The 23,731-nt window shown below is 40.9% G+C and overlaps 1 protein-coding gene and 1 long non-coding RNA gene across 4 annotated transcripts in view; one reads left to right on the top strand and one right to left on the bottom strand.

Moving 5' to 3' along the window:
• Nucleotides 1-13,244, bottom strand: part of dab1a (DAB adaptor protein 1a) — a 171,939-nt gene extending 158,695 nt beyond the window's left edge. The window contains exon 1 of the mRNA XM_077607183.1: nucleotides 13,005-13,244. The gene's annotated coding sequence lies outside the window, so the exon portion shown is untranslated. The remainder of the gene's footprint in view (nucleotides 1-13,004) is intronic.
• Nucleotides 1,552-23,731, top strand: part of LOC144078814 (uncharacterized) — a 42,026-nt gene continuing 19,846 nt past the window's right edge. For all 3 annotated transcript variants that reach the window (XR_013301331.1, XR_013301329.1, XR_013301330.1), the window contains exons 1-5: nucleotides 1,552-1,812; nucleotides 6,940-7,001; nucleotides 14,940-15,031; nucleotides 19,936-20,026; nucleotides 20,400-20,511. This is a non-coding gene — a long non-coding RNA (uncharacterized LOC144078814). The remainder of the gene's footprint in view (nucleotides 1,813-6,939; nucleotides 7,002-14,939; nucleotides 15,032-19,935; nucleotides 20,027-20,399; nucleotides 20,512-23,731) is intronic.

Here is a 23,731-nt window from a genome sequence, read left to right on the forward strand (position 1 = left end):
GCATTTGCATATCAATAAGTTGGCAATCAGTCATGAATCGTGGATATCCCCAATGCTCAGTCGCTATTACCGTATCTGTGCGTTAGTGACGCACACACATTCATCCCGCAGGCGTCCTTCTAAAATGTTGCCTTTTACATGGAAACTTAACAAGTGTGAAATTGGAAAGGATCCCAAATTATCTTCAGACACACACACACACACACACACACACACACCCCAATGTGTGTCAAGTGTGTGTGGTGGAGAATGGCACTCATATGCTCAGGGGGGAAGCGTCCTAATTGAAAAAGCCTCCCCTTTCCAGGATCATGCTCCTCAGGAGATACAGCACAAAGAAGCAATTTGAAAAATAAGAAAAAGAGGCTTTATCTCAAAATCGTCACAGACAGATTGATGTGAATTTACATTAACAAATATAATTTTCCGCCCTGTTGACCACATTGGATACAATTTCCTTGCTGAGCAGCCACCTAGTAGATACTACCCAGTTTGTGCCATGTGATTGTCTCTGGACATCCTAATCAACATAAATGGGCAATTCCTAACAAATATTTTGTTGACAACAGTTATTTTTCATGGCGCTGAATGTAAAGGTAGACCTTAATATGTGTCTTGGATGAGTAAAACATAACGAGCTGTTTGCCATCTTACCTCTGATGAGACAAAAAGACATGAAAATGCTAACAGGGGTAGAGGACCTATGGCTTGGAAGCCACATATGGCTGTTTTAATGGGTACATATGACAGGAATAGAAGCGTTACATTGGAATTATGTCATTGACATGACTTCCATTGCCTTATAATCATTTTTTTATTACACTCTTCTGCATGGATATTCTCATTGATACTCATTGATTAACAACAAGGTAACAACGTTGTCAAAAGAATTCGGAGACTTTTTGTACTTTAAAAATGGTGAAGTGACTAAAAAGGCACATATTTTCATGTATGTTGACTTTTAAATTCAGAGCATGGCTCTCAAGCATTAACATGTAAAAAAAAATATGAATTGTTTATGGCTCCTTGCATCAAAAAGGTTCCCGGCCCCTGTGCTAAGCAGTGTCTGTCATACTCAACGTTCCCTCTAAGCTGCGCAACTGCACAATTGCGCACTGGTCGCACACTCTCACACACTCTCAGCGCACAAGAAAACCTATTCAGTGCAGTGAACGCACTGCAAATATATTAGATATATAGCATCCTGACTACCAGTAGTTCAGATGTGTCCTCTGTAGGAGACATTTGTAAACCTAAATATCCCCCACTCAGTGCATACAATCACATTAACTCCTTTTGTGCTCTATAGAGGACATTCATTTCTTTTGCAGTACTCCAATTACTTCACATAGATTGGAGAATTTCAAAAAAATGTGATTGGACAACATTGTTTTTCCTGTTAGTCAGGAGGATATAACTTTTTTTCTGTATCATTTTATACTGTGTAATTCATTGAGTGGCAGGTGTCCAGCCAATCAATGGATGCCACGCAATCACGCTCTGCAGCCAATCACGGCATTGACCGCACTTGCGCATGAGGCTAAAGCTAACTCAGCTAACGTGCATGTGAACGTCGACTCCCCAAATCAGCGTTTAGAAGATCTGTGCATCTTATAAGTTGAAATGGCTGTCGGAGTATGTGCAAATAGAAGAACAAGTGTTGAAACTGGGGACATCTTTTGTTTTTCGAGTGTGGAAGGTCTTTTCTGCAAAGCGTGCAGCGAAGGTAAAAGTTGGGAGCGACTTTTCCGATGGGAAAGCATGGACATTTAATGAAACCAGACTACCTCAAGAATAGACGTGAAAAATAAGGTAAGTCATATTTGTTCAAAATTTTCATATATTAAGATGCTTTATGTATGGATATTAATAATGAAATGTTATGGCTAGATCACTAATGGGGAGTAAAAATGCACCTGGTGCTGGCATGTGTCATACTGGCGTGTGGCCACTTCTGATTTTGCTCATACTGGTTGTCATTGTGCTCAGGTAAGTTGTCTATTTGCCCAGATCAGTGGTTCTTATCCTTGTTAGAGCTACCGAACCCAACCAGTTTCATATGTGCATTCACCGAACCCTATTTTAGTGTTAAATAAAATGTGATTTTATTTTTTTCTAACTCAAGATAGCGATACATTTCTCGCGGCTCTGATTGGCCAAGCAATGTCACGTGATCATCTGCAGCCAGTTCAATCGAACCCAGGTTAAGAACCACTGTCCCAGATATGAAAAATCCGAGGGAACATTGGTCATAATGCGTGACATATTTTTGCTCCTCACTCCTGTATTTTGTCGCATTACAGCAGTGTTTGGTCGTGACGTGGTCTGAACTGGCGCGAGGATGTATGAGTAGACTTTAAATATAAATCAAACCAAAGGAAGAGCAGAATACATTAACCCAGTTGGAGGCGATGGCAAAAACTGTGATGGCAAACTAATAAATATAATACTACTCATATAAAACGTCACCCGAACGCTTGCAACACTGATATTAATTCAAAGGAAATTTGTATCAAGTCATGTAAGAATAGACAGACATTTTTATTCAGCAATGGTTTTGGTTTAAATAGACATGCTGAATTCAGCCTAATATTGAAACTTATTTCTGCTGCAAGCACTGCATCAATTGCATTTGAAAACCATTACTTTGTGACTTGCAGTGCATTAAAAAAAGCATAGAATCGTATAAAGTTTTTTTAAATAAATTGAATAACACTAACAGAGAATATCAGGTTATTTGAGCCTAATTAAGTATTAGTCTTTGTTCATGTTCATATTCATTGTACAAGGCCAATTTTACTGAAATGAAACTACTTTTGTGTGCAAAAAGGTGACAAAGTGGATTGCACATCCGCCTCACAGTTATGAGACCGTGGGCTAATCCCTGGTGAGAGTTTGCACACTCTCCTCGTGCCTGTGTAGGCTTTCTTTGGGTATTGTAATAATTCTCCTACATATCAAAAAACATGCATGGTAGCAAGAATGGTTGTTTGTCTAAATGTGCCTTGTGATTGGCTGACCAATTCAGGGTGTCTCCCTCTTACTGCCCAAAGACTGGAATTAATAAGGATGCCAAAAACAAGACTCTTTCTAGCTGTAAAAGAACGATATGAAAAAACTGACATTGCAATTAATTGCAATATTAAAAATTGAGGTTTTTTTTCCCCAGATGACTTGAATTGCTCTATTTGGGAAGACTTTGGTTCACCATCCATAACCATATTGCGTTCATATCATAGCGTTTAATCTAGGGAGTTCATCTGTGAAAGATCAAGATAGCTGGACACTAAAAGGGAATCAGGAAGCTTTTATGAAGCAAAATAAATGTGTAATGCGACTATTGCGGATGCGCACCATGCAATGGAGATATATGTAAACGATATATATCATCACAACCCAGTTCGTCCATTCCCGTCAATGGCAGCCAATGAGCTAACAGACTTGTCACACACTGTGCGGGAGAAAATGTGGAGAAACCAGTGATGGAACACTGGCTTCCTTCCACTATCTTAACCCTTTATTGTGTGTAGGGCATGGGGTTCATGCTATTAAAACTGTAATGAAATGCTAATGAGATGCAAATCCTCCCCCCGCTGGAGTGGACCAGTGGAAGAAGGCTTAAAAAATAAAATAAAAGCAGCATAAGGCAGTAAAGATTCTCGGCTCTGTGGTATATTTGTATGGGTGCTCATGGCGGAGGGGAAAAAAAGGTCCCGGGCATTGATCGCAAGTGTAGAAAAATGTTTTTGATTTATCTTGCACGCAGGCAGCAGAATGGGACTTTCGGTATCGCCACCGAGGCAGAAAAACTGGGCAAAATAAAAGCACTCCATCTGTCCAACGTGCGGTTGCTGATATGAGGCGAGGAAAAGGCAGCCCAGATAGGAAACGTGAGTGAAAAGCCATTGCTTAGGAGTCAAGGAACGGTCGCCAAGAGCAGACAGGGCGAAAATAATTTTTTTAAAGACACTTTGACTAAAAAACACGTTTTCACTTTTGCTGCGGTGGCTTTATAACGTGTAATTTACCGCAGTTATTCATGGTACGTAAAATAGGTGAAAGTGTACCCAGAAAAAACAAACAAACAAGCATGACAGGTTTGGGTTTCATCGTTCAGACACATAAACACTTGTAACCTCATAAACGGAAGAATTTTAACGAGTGATATGGGATATATTTGCATATTGTAACTTGTTTTATGTTCAATAGTTATTTGTTATACGTAAAAACGTTCAGTTTCATCCCCAAAGAATAATAGAAACGTGACGAGCTTGTTTTCATCAAAACTGCGCCACAAAGACTGTCTCGATCTGGCGTCCACTCTGTCCAGAGGGCCATCTTTTTTAAGTCCCGTTTTATGCTCATCTGTGGTTTACAGATAAAGGCACAGAGTTGGCACCAGACACCGTATACAACCCATCTTTCTCTCTGTAAATCGGGCTCAACATGACAATCCGGCACCCAAGGGCCCATGTGACGGTGATAGATCTACACTATTTATGTCCTACAACAGAAGCATCACAATCCAATACAGCAGAAATTCTGCCTTGGACTTGGATTGTGTTCCAAACGTGGTTCAATTCTAAATGTGTGATTGTTTAATTTGCTTGTAGTGCAGCTACCCGCAATTCTGGCAACTGTATCGCACAGTCAAAGGATACTAGGCGGTAGTTTATGACGCACAGCACATCAGGGGGAGGTCGTTTTGTATTCAAAGTGCACAAAACTGCTGCACCGCATGGCAATGAACAACACGTCGACGTGACGCGGGTACACACAGCTGCGCAAACACTCATGCGTCCATATTTATATTCACAGTGTACCCTTCTGCCCCTCTGCTGCTGGGATGCAAATAGAAACTGCAGTGATGCAACTTTAGATTTGGGTTCATTATTGAGTTAATTGAGGGGCAATGGTTTGAATGTTTTTGGCAGAAGTGATGAAAATTAATCAGCCATTAGTGGCAGAAGTAAAAATGAAAACTACATCCATTCCTCTTGCTTTAGGATTGATTTAGTATAGTTCTACTCTGCTATGCAAGCAAGGTTTTTATATGTGACACACTCCGTGCCCACAAGGAGTAACATCAAAGAAAAGGTGGGTCTATGTCTGATTGTTTTTACAACTCCCAATGGCGGGCTCAGTAGGTCATTCACTTTGTTCTTCTTCTTCATCTTGTTCTCTTTGTTGAGGACAGCAACTAAAAATTCTACCCGGGCATTATTCGTGGATGTATTGAAAGGAAATTTGTTAGATATACTATTCTAGGGATGTATATATTGGCATCAAGCCTCCGAGCCATTTTTTTTGCTTCATGTCAGGGCCGATTAATTATTTGTACGCTTGTCAGATGCAACATTGCACAGATGACGAGACGATAGCTCCAAAGCGTTCTATCGGAGTGGAACATTTATAGAACGCCAGGCGATATTAGTTCATTCAAATTCGTTTTTCAAGATGAAACTTAGGGCAGCAAAACGAAAGATCACTTGAAGGCAAGTGCAAATTGTGGACTAAGACTACATTCACAGGGAGGCCCCCCGACTTGAGTGGTTACCATGTCACCAGGGTTGGTCCACCTGTGTGGAGTTTACATGTTCTCCCTGGGCCTGCGGGGGTTTTCTCCAGGTACTCCGGTTTCCTCCCACATTCTAAAAACATGCATGGTAGACTGATTGGACACTCTAAATTGACCCTAGGTAATAGTGTGAGAGTGAATGGTTGTCCGTCTCCTTGTGCCCCACAATCGGCTGACCACCGATTCAAGGTGTCCCCCGCCTCAGGCCCAAAGTCCGCTGGGATAGGCTCCAGCACCCCCTGTGACCCTAGTGAAGATAAAGCGGTTCAGAAAATGAGATGAGAATGAGACTACATTCAGAACAGATTCCAAAGTTCATATCTGTTGTTAATTCCATTCTCATTTCTGTAGACGTTCACAATGCAATTCAGGGTGAACAGAATGCGGCTGTGACACGAAAGATATGCACATTGAAACAGTTCATGGACAGAAAAAATATATATATATCATTTCAGAATTTCTTCACTGTCATGTTTTTGTGACAATTGTATGCAATCAGAGCAAAGTGTGTCTGTTAACATAAATTTTGAACTGAGTCGAGTTCAATGTTAACCTGAACAACAAAGTAAAAAGTCTCATTCCTTGTGACTGAAAAAATGTATGAACTCCATACAGACTTCTAGTCATACCTATTGCCAATTTAATCTCCAACAAATTTACTAACTTATGTAATGGGCTTTACGAGTACCAAGAGTGCATGCGCGCCTGAAACCTGAAAGATTTGAACCCAGAACCTACCTTACCGTCTTAACCATTCATCATCCCTGCTGCTCATTTCCGCAATAACCTGAAACCTGAGGAATATTTTACGCCGAGCTTACTGGCTGATAAAGAAGAGTGTCCCTGGGTCTGAGCCACGCTTGAGCGCACCTTACTCAGGCCTCTGCTGCTCATTAACCACGACGCCGAGAGGTGAGCGCTTCAATCAGGATATTAGGACAGAAGATGAAATGGACAGAGGAGGAAGAAGGAGGAGATGGAGCTCTGCAGAGTTTTCCAAGGTTAAAAGAGTGGAGAGAAGGATATTCTCTGGCCAGCCGCCCAGATGTGATGTATGGTCCTATGACTATAAGTGTGTGTGCATGCGCGCCCCATCCACCTAACACCTCTTAACAGTAATAACGTATTCCCTCCCATTAATGTTATGGATCAGAGGGCATATTATCGATCCGCCACCTCAGCTATATAGTCCTCTCGCTCCATTTCCCTCACTGACTTCATTCTCTCCTTTTTTTTTTCTTTTCCCTCCTTCTACCAGGGCCACCACTGCAGCCCTACGGCTTTATCTGAAATGTCAGTATGGCAGATATTTCACACAAACTTTCTTTAACCTCATGTGTGCCTTGTCCTTTAATACTCAGGTGGTGCACCACTGAGAAGTAACTGGATTACACTGGAGCCTAACCCAATGAGAGCGTTCAAGGTAAAATTAACTTTTCAATTGTCAATACTAGAATGTGTGGTTAACCGACATATGCAGTTACAGGGCTTTTTTTGTCCCAACCATCAAATCAATCTATACTTCACAATCCACATGCAAAATACTAAAACACGCAGTTGATTAAGTAAATTGGCTTGTATGGAGACAGTGTTTAAAAAAATAACTGAAAATTATGCTTGAAATTATTTTATAAAAATACCAAAGTAAGTCCGAGGTACACACTTAACTAGCAAACAATTTCTTTGTAACCTGTACAGCGGCAATACATTTTCTTGTTAAAAAATTGAAAAATGTAAAGGAAAATAGTTGTTGAAAACAAAACAAACCATTTCAGTGTCCTGTAGATTGTCAGAAAAAAATAATTTAATCATAAACAATCACAAAGTTTGATGAGTAAATAGCTCAGTCCTAGTCTCCAAATAAACCCAGAAAGACTGACACAGATACATTCTTGCAAATTTTAATGTATATCCAAAGAGATGCTTCCCAACCCATCAAGTATGAAATTAAACAACCATCAACATCTTTTTTTCTTCCATATTTAAAAATGTCTGCAAATCATCTGTTCCAGATTTCAATAGATCGAGACAGGAAAGTGGAGTTAAATTACATAATACCGTCATTAAGCCTCTCAAGCAATAACTTGGCAGCTCCAATCAATCCAATCAATTGTGTATTTTTGCTAAGTAATGTCAGACCTCTTAAAATGGAAAAAAAGAAAGTTTCTTTGGATTCTACTAAAATATTAATGGACAAATTGTCAATGTCAGCTAAAGATACCCTTTAACAGTGGAACAATAGATGACCAAAGAAACTGAGCAAGGTCAAGGTTTGTCCTGTTTTTGTCTGCACTTTATACCAGTAATCATTTTGTAATCGATCTTCACCTATTGCCTTCTGTCCCAAAGAAAGAACAATATTGATTTCTTAAATTCGATTTCACCAAGATGCTAGTGGGAGATGTTCTTTCGTTGCCTCGACCAGTCTTTAAATTTAAAGGCATTATTCATTGTCAAAACCGAGAATCGTATTGATTTTTGACACCTGAACTTCAATTCTCAGGAGGGAGATTGAAGTTTTCAGGGGCTAAACCTTTTGCTTTTGATTGATATTGGATCAGAGTCGAGGTCAAGGTTTGCGTGGGTCAGGAGCAAGACGCACGTTGTTTTTAAATGATACCTGATGCTCAATGCATTAATTAGCTGATTTCAAAGAGTATCGCTTTATTTTAGTATTCTGTATCAGTAAAATCAAAAAGCTTGTCACTTTAGTGTATTGTTCAGCACTTCAATGTAATTATTTTTATAAACAAATCACTCAAGTGACTTAACTGGCTCGATAAAAACTATTGCTTTAATCGGTTAAGAAAATATTTTAAAAAAAATGTTCTCCCCATCTTTTGATGGCATTGGTAAAATTTGATGATTCAGATTTATTTCAGCCGGCCCAGTGGGAAAGTAGTTAGCACCTCCCTCTCACAGTTCTGAGATCGAGGGTTCAATCTCCGATGGGTTCGGACCTTCCTATGTGGAGTTTGCATGTTCTCCCGGGGGCCTGTGTGGGTTTTCTATGGGTACACTAGATTCCCTCCTACATTCCAAAACATACTTTGGTAGGCTGCTTTAACACTCTAAATTGCCTCTATGTATGAGTGTGAGTGTGAATGGTTGTCTGTCCTCTTGTGCCCTGCAATTGGCTGGCAACCAATTCAGGGTATGCCCCGCCTGGTGCCAATAGTTACCTGGGATAGGCTCCAGCATCCCTCCGTGACCCTTGTGAGGATAAACGGTATGGAAAATGAATGGGGAAAAATATATTTCAGCCGCAAGTCTGAGCTGTAAATGAAGTGAATGGTCAACAATTTTGTTCAAGGAGAAGGAAAGAACTTACATGATTTAGAACGATGACTAACTCGGACAAAAAGCAGCGTTTCATTACTTGCCTGTCTCATCTCAGACACAAACAAACAAGGATGCTGCAGTGGCTACAAACACAACAATAAAAAGCCACACAATCATTCCCCTCACTGTAAGAGGCCTACGTGACACAGCCAATGGATTCACCGCGACGACAAATAGCGGCGCTGATGACGCTCAGAAGGAAATGAAAAATGGTGCGTGTGTCTTGTGTCCCGCCGAGTGGCGGGCAGGATAGTGATTGTGTTGACTAAATGTGATTGCCGAGGAGTGACTCTCTGGAGCCAAAACATCAGAGTTATTACACTCACACTAATATCACTGGCTGACAATCACCTGCAAAGCATCCCTAAGCACATTAAGACGTGTATGAAGGGAATAAAATATGTCACACACAAAGAGACACAAAGATGACATATTAAATATATCACTAAAGAATTAGTGTATTTCTGTCTGAGTCACTTGGAAGTAGGTATAAGTCACAACAATAAAACTAGTCATTGAAATGTAAGTAACAGTTTATTCATTTGTCATGGCGGCCAGAACTAGAGAAATGACAAACATCAATATATACAATTTGCTCATCCAGCCACTCTAAGAAAAAAAAGTATGTCTCAAAGACATTCATAGAACAACAAAAACTGAGTTTTAAAGCTTGACGTTTAATGTTGGATCTAAACCTTGATCTGTTAACACGCAATGTGAAGTGTTAGTTCCAGATATTCATACGTGTGATATCTCAGTTACCTTTTCCAGACCAACATAATGAGGGTAATCACCCTCTTCATCTGAAGAGGAGAGGAAAAGCCTTTCACCAAATTAGGTGATGGCACTTTCTGTCAGAGTTAAGCAGCAATCAGCGACTCTGCACGGTGACGGACCAAGGTCACGGCCAAGCATTGTTTCCCAAGAGCTCTCAGATGCTTTCAAATGGAGGCTGGACCAGCATATGAGTTGTGAAGCTCATCATAACATTACTTAACCTTTAACCAGCAGGAAGAAAATGGCTGCGTGATACAGTTTAGCTCAAAACCCTTTAAAGTCACCTATGGAAATATTTTTCACAGTAAAACCCCGTTCTTTGCATTTTTTCATTTTTCGTGGGTGCTGGAGCCTATCCCAGTTAACTATGGGCACCAGGCGGGGGCTACCCTGAATTGGTGGCCAGCCAATCGCAGGGCACAAGGAGACGGACAACCATTCACACTCACTCTCATGCTAAGGGGCAATTTAGACCAGAGTACCTGTAGAAAACCCACACAAGCCCAGGGAGAACATGCAAACTCCACACAGTGAGGACCCACCTGGGATCAAACCCTCGACCCCAGAACTGTGAGGCTGACGCGCTTACTACTTGACCACCAAGTGCAAAACTAATAAAAAACAATTTCTTTTGTATCCTTTTTGACACATTCTAACTTCTCCCTTAATCAAACACAACAGGTAGATCAACAGGCACACCATTTGTAAGCCTTAAACAATCATTGTCGAGCACAAAAACACCCGCTACCCGCCCGTGCCCTAAATATAATACATGCAATCATCCTCATTCTGCTGCAATCCCAAATGATGAGATTGCACCAAGATGGAGATAAATGAGCCCTCATTACAGCCGCGAAGGGAAAAAGAAAAGCCCTCCTCGTTTTCATTGCCTTTGTACTGTTATTTACCACAACCGAGGATCCTTTAAAGGACGCAAAAAGGACATACAATAAATATGTGCATTAATATGGTGGCATATGCTGCACAACAAAGAAATATGTGCATTTAAATTGCTCATTCATACAAGGCATCTATCTACAAAGCGCCATCCACGTTCTATGCACATGGAAAAAAATAATAGGATCCTCCTTTAAGGATATACAATGCCAAGACCCACGCCAAGTCCACGACTTAACGCCACGGCCGTCACGCCATCACATCATTGTGGGCGCATCCCGTGATTGAAGCAGATCTGAGCAATCAAAGTTATCAAAACGCTGCTTCGTAGAGAGGCAGACGATGCGAGACTGGTGTAATTGGATTTTCCCCTCTCAGTTTAACAAATGACGCTGGAACGGTGGTGGTGTTACAAGAGGCTCGTGCTGATTCGACGACCACCATATTGCAGATGTAGATGTGAAAATGTAATTTCACCGCTTGTATCCACTCTGTGACAGTACCAATGAGAGTAGTTCATATTCAGCAATGTAGCAATATAAACTGTTAAAAAAATGAAAGGTCCAACTCGATAACACTACTGGGATATCAACCAGTGACTGGGGCGTGCAACAAGTGGAATGGATAGACAACTATTGGAACACCACCTTTTCGGTAGGGGTCTGCAATTAACATAAATTGTGCAGAAACTAGTGCAGCTCAATAATAATACTGAAGCACTTTGTCACCTGAATGTTGCCATGAGATAGGATAGTATACCAGGAGATGTGGAAGAAGATAAAGAAGAATAACAACGGATGGATTACTACTGATGCATGGCAATACCCATACCTCGTGTCTGGGATGTGTCAGCCAGCAGTTACTCCATGAAACGCCATGCACTGGAATGGCCATACCCCAGATATGAAGCCTATTGAGCACCTATTTGATGTCACAATGATGCACCAAACAACGGTGAATGATGCTCTTAGGCCTGGTAAGATATTCCTGAGGAGAACATCTGTTCCCTCATCAGGAGCAAGGAGGTCACACATACTCTATTGTGAGTCCAGACTGGATTTCCAATGAACCGCCTCGGGTTGTTTTCTCCTCAACACATTCAAACAAGATTTCCTACGGCAAAAAATAATGTATGCCTATCTCTAGTGTTGCTTAAATGTTTAATTATTTTTTAGGTTCCCTTTAATCTAGTGTGGGTGAGTGCTGCTGAGTCACACAGGCACTGGAATGGATTAGGCTGAGTCATACTTGCCACCTGAATAGATACACTCAATCTCTCTCTTTTTGTGTCAAGTTTGCATGTTGTCTTCGTGTCTCTGTGGGTTTCCTCCAGGTATTCCCCCCCATACCTCAAAAACATGCACAATAGGCTGATGGAACACTCAAAATTCTCCAAAGGTGGGAATGTGTGTGAAAGCTTATTTGTCTGCATGTGACCTATGATTAATTGAATGGAAACTATTTTAGTTAGCTAGGATAAGTACCAGAACCCCTGTGATTCTTTATGTTACAAATTGGTATGGGTCCAACGTGTTGATTAGGTTTTGCGGGCCCCCGCATCACCTTCATATGTCTCCTGAGACAAGAGTAAAGATGTCTCATGAATAATGTGAAGAACAGTCAGAGTGACGTGTTGCCAATTGAGACTGAGAAATGACGGCCGAGTAGCCTGCGGGCTGCGTTAGGGGAGTTCAGATTTAGATGGCAAGCACGAAACCTAGTATGAGTTCCTACAGGGCTAGTGTGAGGTGTTATGTGCCGATGTGGAGCACATTCCTTCACTCGAACGCACAGAAGCTGCCAGAGAAACAGCAAGGCAGTGCCCAGCCATGCAGTGATTGATATCAGATTTCGCCCCCACTAGAGTACGACAAGCCATTAAGAACAAACACGTCCATCAGCATCACCGAACTGACACAACACCCATATCATCATCTTCCTTATTTATATTCTCCTCACCCCATCTCTGTATTGCATGCGCCACTGGCTGGCTACTATAGTACAGTTGATGCTGAGAAGTTATAAAAACAAGAAACTCATTATACCAAGACATGACAAATGAGACAGGAAATCCCAGAATTCCTTTAGTGGTAGTGACAAGTATTGCAAATAAAATTAACGTACCATAAAGGATGATGCCGTGATATTGTCACCTTTCTTTAATTATAGACATTTGGTGGAAATAATCTGCTAAAATCGGCATAAGTCAAAGTAAAGAACAAAAGTCTAAAATGTTGAGGTTGAAACATAAGTCTTATTGGCTCACATTGTTGAAAATTCTGTTCGTAAATTAATCGTTTATCAGTGACAAGGCTTACAAGGTTGCGCCCATCTTAGTTAAAGTTTATATACAGTACAAAAGATATGCAGTGCATATATTTCAAGTAAAGTCAGCTTATTGGTCACACACCTGATGGACAGTAGGGTCACTCCCAGATCTTCCTCTCAGCCACCACCCAGCACTCCTCTTCCTCTTCTCCCCTTTTTTCCCTATTGGTCCAGAAAGCAGAGAATCCTCACACCGGCAGGAAATCCCGACCTGCTCCGGCGGAAACCTGTAGAGAGCGAGTGCAGTTAAAGGCGTCTGCTGGGGTGGTGGACAAATGAGAGAGAGCGTGTTTAGGCAGGCGCAGCCGGTGTGGGTGGGGTGGGGGTGCTGGCTCACAAGTGGTTAGCTCGACAGTCACCGCTGCAGAGCTAAGCATCCCGACATCGCGCACATCCCTAGACCAATACTCGCTCCCTCCCAGCCTGGCTCACACTGTTACCGTATTCTTTCAAATAGCAAAATCTCCTCATGAATGTCCCATACATTGCACACCAATTTTGATGACAGTCCGTAACCTGAGAAAAAAAATCTGTATAAATGTCAACCGTCATTTTTCCAAGTTCTACACAAAGATATTCCATTTTGTGTAGGACTGCAGAAACCCGAACCTCTACAGCAGAGGTTCCCAAATGTTTTTGTTCCAAGATCTAGTTTTCAAGGAGTCAATCTCCCGCGATCTAACTTGGGCACATTGCGATGTCACGGTAAAACAAGACATTGTTCAGGCCTGAAGGAAACTGACAGACTGGATCAAATCTTACTCTCAGGCGAATAGTATCTTGTCAATCCATGTAATGAGCACCGCTGTTTTAAAGGGTTTATCGTATTTCCCTCAATTGTTGGTAAACACTGTCTATAATGTAATTTAAAAATCTGTCACTGACCTGCTTCCTTCCACTCTAGTTTGACACCCTAACAATTAAGTTTTGACACATTACGTTAAGGGGTGGGAAAAGGGACTGTCTGGCATTTAAGCTACGAATCTACTTTATGAAAAACATTTTGAGACCCTTACCCTGACATTTAAACTGTGACACTTAGAGTACCCACACAGAACAATCGGCAATTGGCTGAAAGTGCAACCGCTTCCCACTCAAGCATGTGTAAACATAGTCCTTACTTGAGCTATGCCTCTGGCTACCATTGAACCATTTGCCTAAGCACTCCATCAACCCTTTTAACTCATTTCAATGGCATCACAACAATGCGGACATCAGTGGACCAGAAAATGAAAAAAATATATACGTTAGGCACCACTACCAACAAGAATTCCTTCCCCTCAGACTACAGTGATATTTTTCAACCAACCCAATTAATTTTAACAACCAAATACCACTAGGTGACACTATCCATTCCTGTTCCAGTGAACACAGATAATTTACAAAAGCACTTGTGTGTGACAACTTAGTGATTTGTTGGCTATATTTAACACATTTTACAAACCCTCGAGCAAGTCTTGTTCAGGAAAGCGATTAGTGACTAATTCCTCCTAAACAGACAACATGAGTTTCTTTTTTCCATTTTTAACATTTCTCCACTATGACAAGCAGCCAGATGAAGTCATCTATATCCATATATTTCAACATCAGTCTTTTATACAAACATTGGAAGTATGTGATTTTATTGAGAGCATCTTTTTATTACTTGATAAATAAATGTTTTAAAAATGTGCATTCACAGTTTAAAATTAATATTAATAATAATAATTTTAAAAATAGAAGTAAAGCTCAAGTCGTCACTCGTAAATTGTAGTACTAAGAGATGTAAATACAAACTAAATGAATTGATAGAACTTTAAAAAATGAGGTAGAAATGAAGTAGAAAAGATAATTCTAATCATTTGCCTTCATTGAGTGACAGGTGTCAGGCCAATCATTGAATATGATGCAATCACGCTACACAGCCAATCACGGTGTTGACAGTACTTGTGCATGAGGCTAAAGCAAACTGCTAAAGTGAATGTGATAGATCGACTCGCCCAAATCAGACTAAAAAAGAACTGTGCATCTTTTTAAGGTGGAATGGCTGTCGGAGTGTGTGCAAATAGAAGAACAAGCGGTGAAACTGGAGGACCTCAAGCGACACATTCATCCGACGTGAAAAATGAGGTAAAATTTAAGTCAGAAATGTGCTTATTCTAGTGACACGTATTAAGATGTTTTATGTATGGATATTAGATTAGATTAGGTTAGAACTTTATTTGGGAAAATTCCTTGGTTGCAGTAGCAAGACAGTAGCAAGCACAGACACAGAAGACATTGTAGACCTAGGTAAATACCTGGAGCCACACCCAGGAAGTCCATAAGGTGGGGACTTTCTGTAGACTGAGACTGAGGTTACATATGCATTGTTATTATGACTAGATCATTTATGGGTAGCAGAAATACACCTGGTAATGGCAGCCTACTACTCTACATTACACTTAAGAATTTTAATTTGTCTTTAGATATGAATGTGAATATTTGATTGTCAATGTACATGTCTTTTGATTGACTGGAAACCAGTCCAGAGTGTATTTTGTCCAATCCCAAAACATAGAACCCCTAATGTGGATTAAAAACTAAAGAAAATTGACACTTAGGTGAATGGGAAAGGTCTGAAAAATAAATAATGAAATCACTTTGGGTTTCTCCTTTACTACAAGGACACTCGGTGCATCAGCACAACAACCAAAATCCTCGTCTTCCTCTCCACTTCACAGCTGTTGCTATGGCCACTGCAATAAACCGTGTCAGTGGTGCTTGGCAAAATGAGTGTTGTGTAGGCTGCAAGGAAATACAATCTCCGTTTTTAAGACACTCACCACAGTTTGCTGCATTTAGAATGTTGAAGACCACCTCCAAAGTGTTTCCCACTGAAACACCCTTTGGAAATGGAATTCGATGGGGAAAAAAAGCCAGGAAAAGCTTTAAGAAGATCTTTTACATCAGGGGTGGGCAAAACGGTCCTCGAGGGCTGCTGTGGGTGCAGGTTTTTTCCCCCCCACAAACAGTTTAACCAATGAGGATTCTGCTGAAATAAGAAGCACTTGACTGCAATTGGTTGATTGCACTTCTAAGATAGCAGATTGTTGGAAAGGTTTTCTCTTAAGTTGGAACAAAAACCTGCACCCACTGCGGCCCTTTCTGGAATAGTTTGCCCACCCCTGTTTTACATAATATGGGCTTAATCACGTATGGATGAGATGAGCAATGAGGAAAGAACTAAATACCCAGGTAAGATTAATACGATAAGATGTTATCTATTCATGTTATTCATTAAATTCAGTGGTGTCCAAAGTATGGCCTGGGGCCTCACAATTCTGGGGTCCAGGGTTCGATGCCAGGTCAGTCCTCACTGTGTGGAGTTACCATGTTCTTGTGTAGTTGCGTGGGTTTTCTCTGTGTACTCCGGTTTCTTCCTACATCCCAAAAACATTCATATAGCTAGGTTGATTGAAGACTCTAAATTGCCACTATGTATGAGTGTGAGCGTGAATGGTTGTTTTCGTCCGTGTGCCCTGTTCGCTGGGATAGGCTCCAGCACCACCTGCGACCCTTGTGAGGATAATTGGAATGTAAACGGAATGAATGGAAGGAAACTTATGATGGGTCTGCTTACAAACACTCCCTCAAACACAAGTTTAAGTCGCAAAAATTGATGTGGAAGTTTGAAGGGTGCCAGTTTTTCCCAGAATTTAACAACTGGAAGGAAAACGAGTCAATGCAGCGTTACAGCAACTCTCTTTTAGCTGCATTTCATTCTAAATCAATTCAGCATTCTATTTATTATTAGGCGGAATGTAAAAGAGTTTGGAAAGCATTAAGTGTTTTGGAATGGAAGTTCATGGTATATTTAGGGTTTAAACTACTGCACAGAGTGGCGCGTTTGTTGGCTGAATACAGACGAATACATTTGGTGCACTCAGTTAGTGCAGAAGATGGTGGGTGGGGGAAAACACACTCTTTACTTACTCAAGCAGCGTCTCCAAAGAGGCTTTCAAGTAAATTGAGTTTGGGTTTAGGGGCCTGTTTATATTAATGAGTCCTCGGCCGCTTGAGTTAGAGCCAGTGCTCTGTGTTATTACCTGCTTGATAATGAATGCCAGCTTGGCTAGCAGCAGTCAATGGAGGCCGACACACACGCACACACACATGCACACGGTGCAGATAATGCTGCAAGCTGCCACTGGCAGCCTATAAAAGATTAGCAGCGTCCTCTCTACTTTCATGCAGAGAGATGCAGTGGCACTCATGCTAATGTTAGTGTACCCTGCTGTTGTGCCGATTGCAGTGTTATCCTTCCTGCCCCTCGTCTCCTTAGCGTGGCCGAAAAGAAGACGCGGTGATCTCCACTGGTTTTGTGACTAACCTTGCAGCTGTGCCTTAGCTACATATTTATGTGTACCATAATCCTCTTTAATGAGGTCTACTGCAATATGAGAGCGAGCGATCCAGTATCGAGGAGCCACAAGTGTGAGTTTTGTTGATTAGTTGATAATCAACTCATCAAGGGGGATCAATGGATATCTGTTCTTACTTCAAGTTAAGCTGCGTGATCAAGTTTAGTGTTTTAATTAAACAGCAGGACTTGGAGCAGTTTTTTTTGCTTGTTGACGTTCGAACAACATCCTCAAAATAAGCACCCTAATAGGGTAATACGTACTTCAAATCATATTTAAGGGGTTTAGGAGGGAGAAAAAAATCTGATTTTTTTTTAAACTGATTTTCTTTCAACAAACTATATAAACTGCTTCCATTTTCAAATAACAAAATAGAATTTAGTCAATGGAATAAATGAGTAGTCCAGACAAAAGTTGGCTTTCATTGCATTTATTCACGTTATCATAGTCGTCAAACTTTGGTTTAATTCCAGATTGTCTTATTTCCCAGTTTTAACAAAATGTTTTTGCAGCTGTGTATCCATCGGTACACGGTCGATTGGTTGCCGGTCTTTTGGTCGCCCGGAAGGTAAGTGATTTAAATCGTTGCTCAAATTCCCTAAATACAAACTGCGAATTACTATTTAGTCATACTTAATGCCCTAGTAATTATTAGACTAAAGAAAAGCTCCAAATTTCCCGGACTTTTATTGTTTTTGTTGGAAAACTTTATTAAGACCCTGACTGACATACCTTCTTAAAGGGACAACTCATGTACATACAAACTCTTATACACTCACACGTCGGCTCAGTGAAACTGCTCATGGCCATTGTTGGCTTTTATTGATGCGTAGACCATGTTGTTTTACCTTGTTTGGTCGCCCGTTGTCGCGATCGGGGCGACCAAAGACCGGCGACCAATCGACCACACACGGTATCCATCTTAAAGTGTTGTAAAAATAACAGAGTTACATTGAGTTGACCATTTCAAGACAGTGGCACGAAAACTAGGCTGGTTGCGAGCGCCCATTCATTGTGGCTCGCGAATAAAATAATTTTGCAGTGCCTTAACTCCCATTTGGATTTATAACAACAATCCAGTTTGCAAACCTGCAGTCCCACATTATTTCTCGACTGGTGTTTATCTGAGAGGAACAGAACTGCAGTAAATTGCATCTTTAAACAGGTTGGGGTGCGAGCAGCCGCTCTTCGTAAATCTTGCCTAACTCTCGTCCAGATTTATAGGACGCAAACAATGTGACAGGAAACTGGATGCTGTCCAATACACGCAGCAGGACTTAGGGAAATTTTGGAATCCACCAGCTTCACTCGGAATCATCGCTCGACATTCATTATGGAAAGTAACTGCGAGCCTGGCATCGTGTGGCTATTGCCGCTTCCCTCAGTGTGTAGTATGCGTGTTGTGGTCTCTTAGTGTTCAACTGTCTCACTTTGAGCGACACTTCAGAACTCTTTAATAATTCAATACTTACTGTTGCTCGCAGACAAACTTGCTTCATACTGGCAGGGGGGATTAGGGAAGTGAGTATACAGGGTACTTGGACTTATCTCAGTTCAAGGTCTGGCAAACGTGACAATCTGAAATGCATGTACGAGGAACTACAGACTGTATGGTTAACATGTCTTGATTTTACTTTGAAATATCTGCACTCTAACTGTACGATTTACACTTTTCCTCGGGCATGGGTTGTCAGTTGCGCATATTTTTTCGTACTATTTTTGGCATCGTTTGCAGATGCTGTAAACTAGGCTTCACGAGTGAAGCGTCACTTCTTAACCGTGAAAATTGCGTTTTGGAGAAGACTGTCATTGGTTTATACCAGGCTGAAGCGGCTCGTCTTTCACCATTAGCGTCAATGTAGAAATCCTAATGGTGTACATTGTGTAATATGTAGATGTCTACGGTTTATTGATGACTGAAAAGCAATTGTGAAAAGAAATGGAGTCTCGTATACAATCAGTTGGTGATGTTTAAACATGGATTGATGCAGAGCTTACGCAAAATTGAATAAATTAAAATCACCAACGTCATTTACTGTGCGATTAATTGACTTATTGCAAGTCGCACCAAGCTCTCCTACAATTGCAGTTTTAGGTACACAACTATGTAAACATTTTGATGTGTTGCCTTCTAGAAAGCACCCCAACGACACTAGTGAGGATAAGCAGAACAGAAAATGATTGAATGAAAGAAATGGTTATTGCATTTTAATGATTTTCAATTTTAAGGCAGACCTGAACTGTTTGAGATCATGCTGCCAACTCTGCCTTAATATATCTAGCTTTAAATATGTTATCTATGATACCAAGAATGTTTCTTAATTATAGTCATGTAAAATGTAGGTTATTATTGTAATTGTTTTGGGTGCAGGAAAACATCCGTGCCCTATAAAAGAATGGTTTTATACAACGGTTTAAAAGTGTTATCAATATTTCATCAATAATAAATATTTTCTTTTTAATGTATTTCATTTTATTGGGTTAAAATGTGTGTTTTTCTAACCTATTAATTCAATTACTGTCAACTGTGCAGCCCTTGAGCCGAGTCTTGTCCAACCAACCTCTGTTCTAAAGAACACTGACGTAGTTTGCTATAAAAAAATATATATCTCCATTTCTCTGTGTGCTTAGTTCATGCTGCATTTCCTCAACCACGACGGAAAGTCAGGCGGATGTGATCAAGTGCAACGCAGAAGGAGAATACATGCAAGCGTCTGTCAAGGTGTGTGTGTCGTCATCTGTAGATTTCAGCCTTTGGTAGCCCTCAGCTTGATGTCAGATGACAGCATCATAATCACATTGATTCATAGTGGAATAATGCTCATAGAATCTGCCAATCCAATGCATACGTAGGTCTATCCTTCATTCTTTAAAAAAAAGCTCATTATCATGTATCCTATAAGGACTTTTAAAGGAATTATCATACAATAATTGCTTCTTCTCCCTTCACTACATCCCAGTGTATCATTTATTGATATTGAGGATGTGCCCAGAGATTGCTGTGGTTAATATTCATGGGTATTTTCATAAATCACCATACCATTTTTTTTTTCCCTTCGAGCCCACTGAGGGTGACTTTTGAGTTCTGATTCCAGGCTCAACAAGAAATCACATCAATGGAAAATATTGACCCTTGTACCAACAAGAGCTTCATGGAGATGTAGGAGGAGGTTGCTGAGTCCCAAATCCACTTCTGGATTCATCAAGGTGCCATTTTATTTTATTTTTTTTATCAAAAAGAAATGTACCATGCTTAAAAAGTCATTAATTTCGTAAATAGAGGTACCACTGGACAATATCCCCTTAGAAAATAGCTTGACTTTTTCCATGGGAAGTTAAAACAGTTGTGATAGTTCCACATCAGTGGCGTAGGTGACAAATGTGTTTAATTACAGCTGCCCACAGCTTGCTGTGTGCATTGGACTGGCCTTCCGCGGTTTCGCTTGTCAGCGTGCGGCGAAAACGCTTAGCGACAGCGTGCTCTTTCCCCGTAGCCCGTAGCCAAAGAGTGTGGCGGTGTGCCCCCCCCCCCCCCCCGTTCTATACAGTCAGGTGACATTTAAGGCGCGACACATTTAACACTTGATGCCGCTTTAAAATGCGTACGTGCATTTTGTACGCGATGCTGTCGAGCTTAATGTGGCATTTCCACACTTAGGCTGATGCCTCATTAAAGGTTATCCGTTAATTATGGCGAGGAGTCGAGGTGGTGTCAAGGGGACAGTTTGGCTTCACGCTTGCTTGTCTTCCAACACAAAGGCCATACAGTAATCCCTCGAATATCGCGGGTAATCGAAAATCCGCAAAGTAGGATCAACCCTTTTATTATATTTTCAAAAATGCCTGTTTGGAAGTGAGCTGTTTTCAAATGATATTTTTACTATCAAGTTGAATTCATTGTAGAACGAGAACTACGAGAAACCATTTCAACTTCTCATCTCTCATCTCATTTTCTGAACCGCTTTATCCTCATTCGGGCCGCGGGGGGTGCTGGGGCCTATCCTCCGGGCCCCATTTTAACTTGGGTGACCAAATTGAAATCAGAATGGCACGTGTTTATTTTGCTCCGGGATTTTTGTTTTGTGAACTCGCATAGCTTAACTCATGGAATTATCGAAAGATGTCCGATCCATGATTGGACGCCCTTGCTGTCATTTTTGATATCCATTTCCCTCTTTTACTAACTACAAGACATACTCTGTAACCTGAGCTGGCAGCGAATGAATTCATCTCATGATAACATTTTGATAGACGTTCACTGTAGTGACAACGGTCCCCGAAAATATTAACTGGGAGGGACGGCAGGGACTCATTACCGCAATTCCAAAGTGCATGATCTCGCCATGTTCCAGATTCTATGCTATATGAAATAGGATCAAAGGTGAGATCCAACGGACAGAAAAGCAATGTGATAATGATGTCCCGGGGTCACCTGCAGATCAATAAAAAGGAAAATGCGCTCCTGGCGTGTTTATTATTGACTCGCAGAAGCGCAGCCACTCAGCAGGGAGGCGGCTAGCTTCCTTCTGGCTCCATTCCACTGCGTCAATGTAATCATGTTAGCGCACAGGGAAGCCATTGTGGCGCTGTCGTGCGTCCGCACTGCCCGGCTTTACGCAAGCGAGAGGACAGAGTGGAGATACTTTGTGCTTTTCTTTCTCAATCCGGCTTTGGGGGGAAAAAAGAGCTGAAGGCTTCCCGATTGGACAAGCCTCACGCTGCCTGTTTCATTTCGCAGCAAACGCAATTAGTGGCCCGTAGAAAACATGCCAAAGAAAAGGATTTTTGTCATGCTCAAAATACACCTAGTGCATTATGAACAGAGGTTTTTCTATGGTGGGACTAAGAGGAGTGTTGGGGTCACACTGGAAAAGAAAAAAAAAAGTATTACAGCCATTTATGAGTAATGTACTTGTATTTTTGTTAAAGCATTGATTTTTTTCATATTTAATATTATTAGTACAAATCGTATTATCATAATTTTAAACATATTTGTGAAAAAATGTTGAAATTGATGACCATGTTGTTCTTCGATAAATTTTCAAAGAAGGTTGTTTTTGAGAGAACAAACTTTCTAGAAAACTTGAATTATTTGATGAAAAAGGTACAATTATATTTTGAACTTATTGTTGCAGTCATTGATATGGGGTTCATTTTGACTGAAAAGGATTGCTTGCAAATTATGAGTGAGTAAAGATGAATACAGTTGTGTATTATTTCCATTCAAGTTTTAATATAACATTTACCACAATCTTGTGCAAGGTGTAGTCCGGGCCTAAGATAGGATAAATTGCTCAGAGTTGCAAGAGACATCCGGAGTATCCATCTTTGCTAACTTGGACAAACAATCGCTGTATTTTTTGGGGAATATAAGGCTCATCGGATTACCGTTACAAGGATCTGAGTTTGCTTGGTAGTTGTGGTCTGGCGTCCCCCTGGCCTCTCACCAGTTGGCTTTTCTTCCCCACCCCCTGCTTGCCTGCCAATGTGATCCATGCACGAAGACTTGCTGAGGCAGCAGCAGTAGCAGAGAATATTTACTGATCAGTCACACGGCAGCCGCACGCTTGCAGCAGCTCGTCGATCACCGCCGCGCACACGCGCACGACACGTAGCTGCGAGCGACCAATAAAGCCCGGCTAATGACATCCAAGTTCTGTTGACACCGTGAGGAGAGCTATTTATTTTTTATGTTTTTAGATGGGTCATTGTTGTGGTTGTAAATAATCAACAGAAATGACTTGGAATGGTGTTGACCTATTCAACCTTCCAGAATTGGAGGACATTTGGGATTCAATACTCATGAAAAATACACTTATTTTCATCAAAAATAGTTAATACACTATTAAAGGTTCAGCATGTAGCTCATTATTAGTTTTTTTTTAAACATGATTTATGAATATTTTGGTGTAATTGTTTATTCATATAACCACAAATGGCTTGCACAGAACAGGAATTTGATGAATTTTTGTGCCCCCAAATAGTTTGCGCCCTGGGCAGTCCCCTGCATTGCCCATAGCAAACACCAGCCTTGCGTTGAGACTTAATTTTGTATCCCAACTGATTGTAATGACCCAAAACATGAACTTAGACTTGCACATTTTCTCCAAGAGCACATCATTCAAATGCACTGCATCAGCTGAGGTGAAAGTGATGATTTATTCAAAAAAGCAAATTCCACTTCCTTTTCCTGCAACCTTGAGATTACCATCGGCTCCATTCAAAGGCTTTACCGATGGAATCTCTAGTGCACTTTTTCTTCCGGCTGATGTCCTGCTGCTTGCTATTGCATTATCAAACCAAAAACAAGATGGAGGAAAAACACCAGTGGTGTGCCGTCAGGGCCTTCAAGGCCTTCTCTGCTGGCCTAAGAAATATCGGAATCATATTATATTTTGTCCATCAATACTTATTAAATAATTCCAAA

Source organism: Stigmatopora argus, chromosome 8, assembly GCF_051989625.1.
Source record: "Stigmatopora argus isolate UIUO_Sarg chromosome 8, RoL_Sarg_1.0, whole genome shotgun sequence".
Taxonomy (NCBI): Eukaryota; Metazoa; Chordata; class Actinopteri; order Syngnathiformes; family Syngnathidae; genus Stigmatopora; species Stigmatopora argus.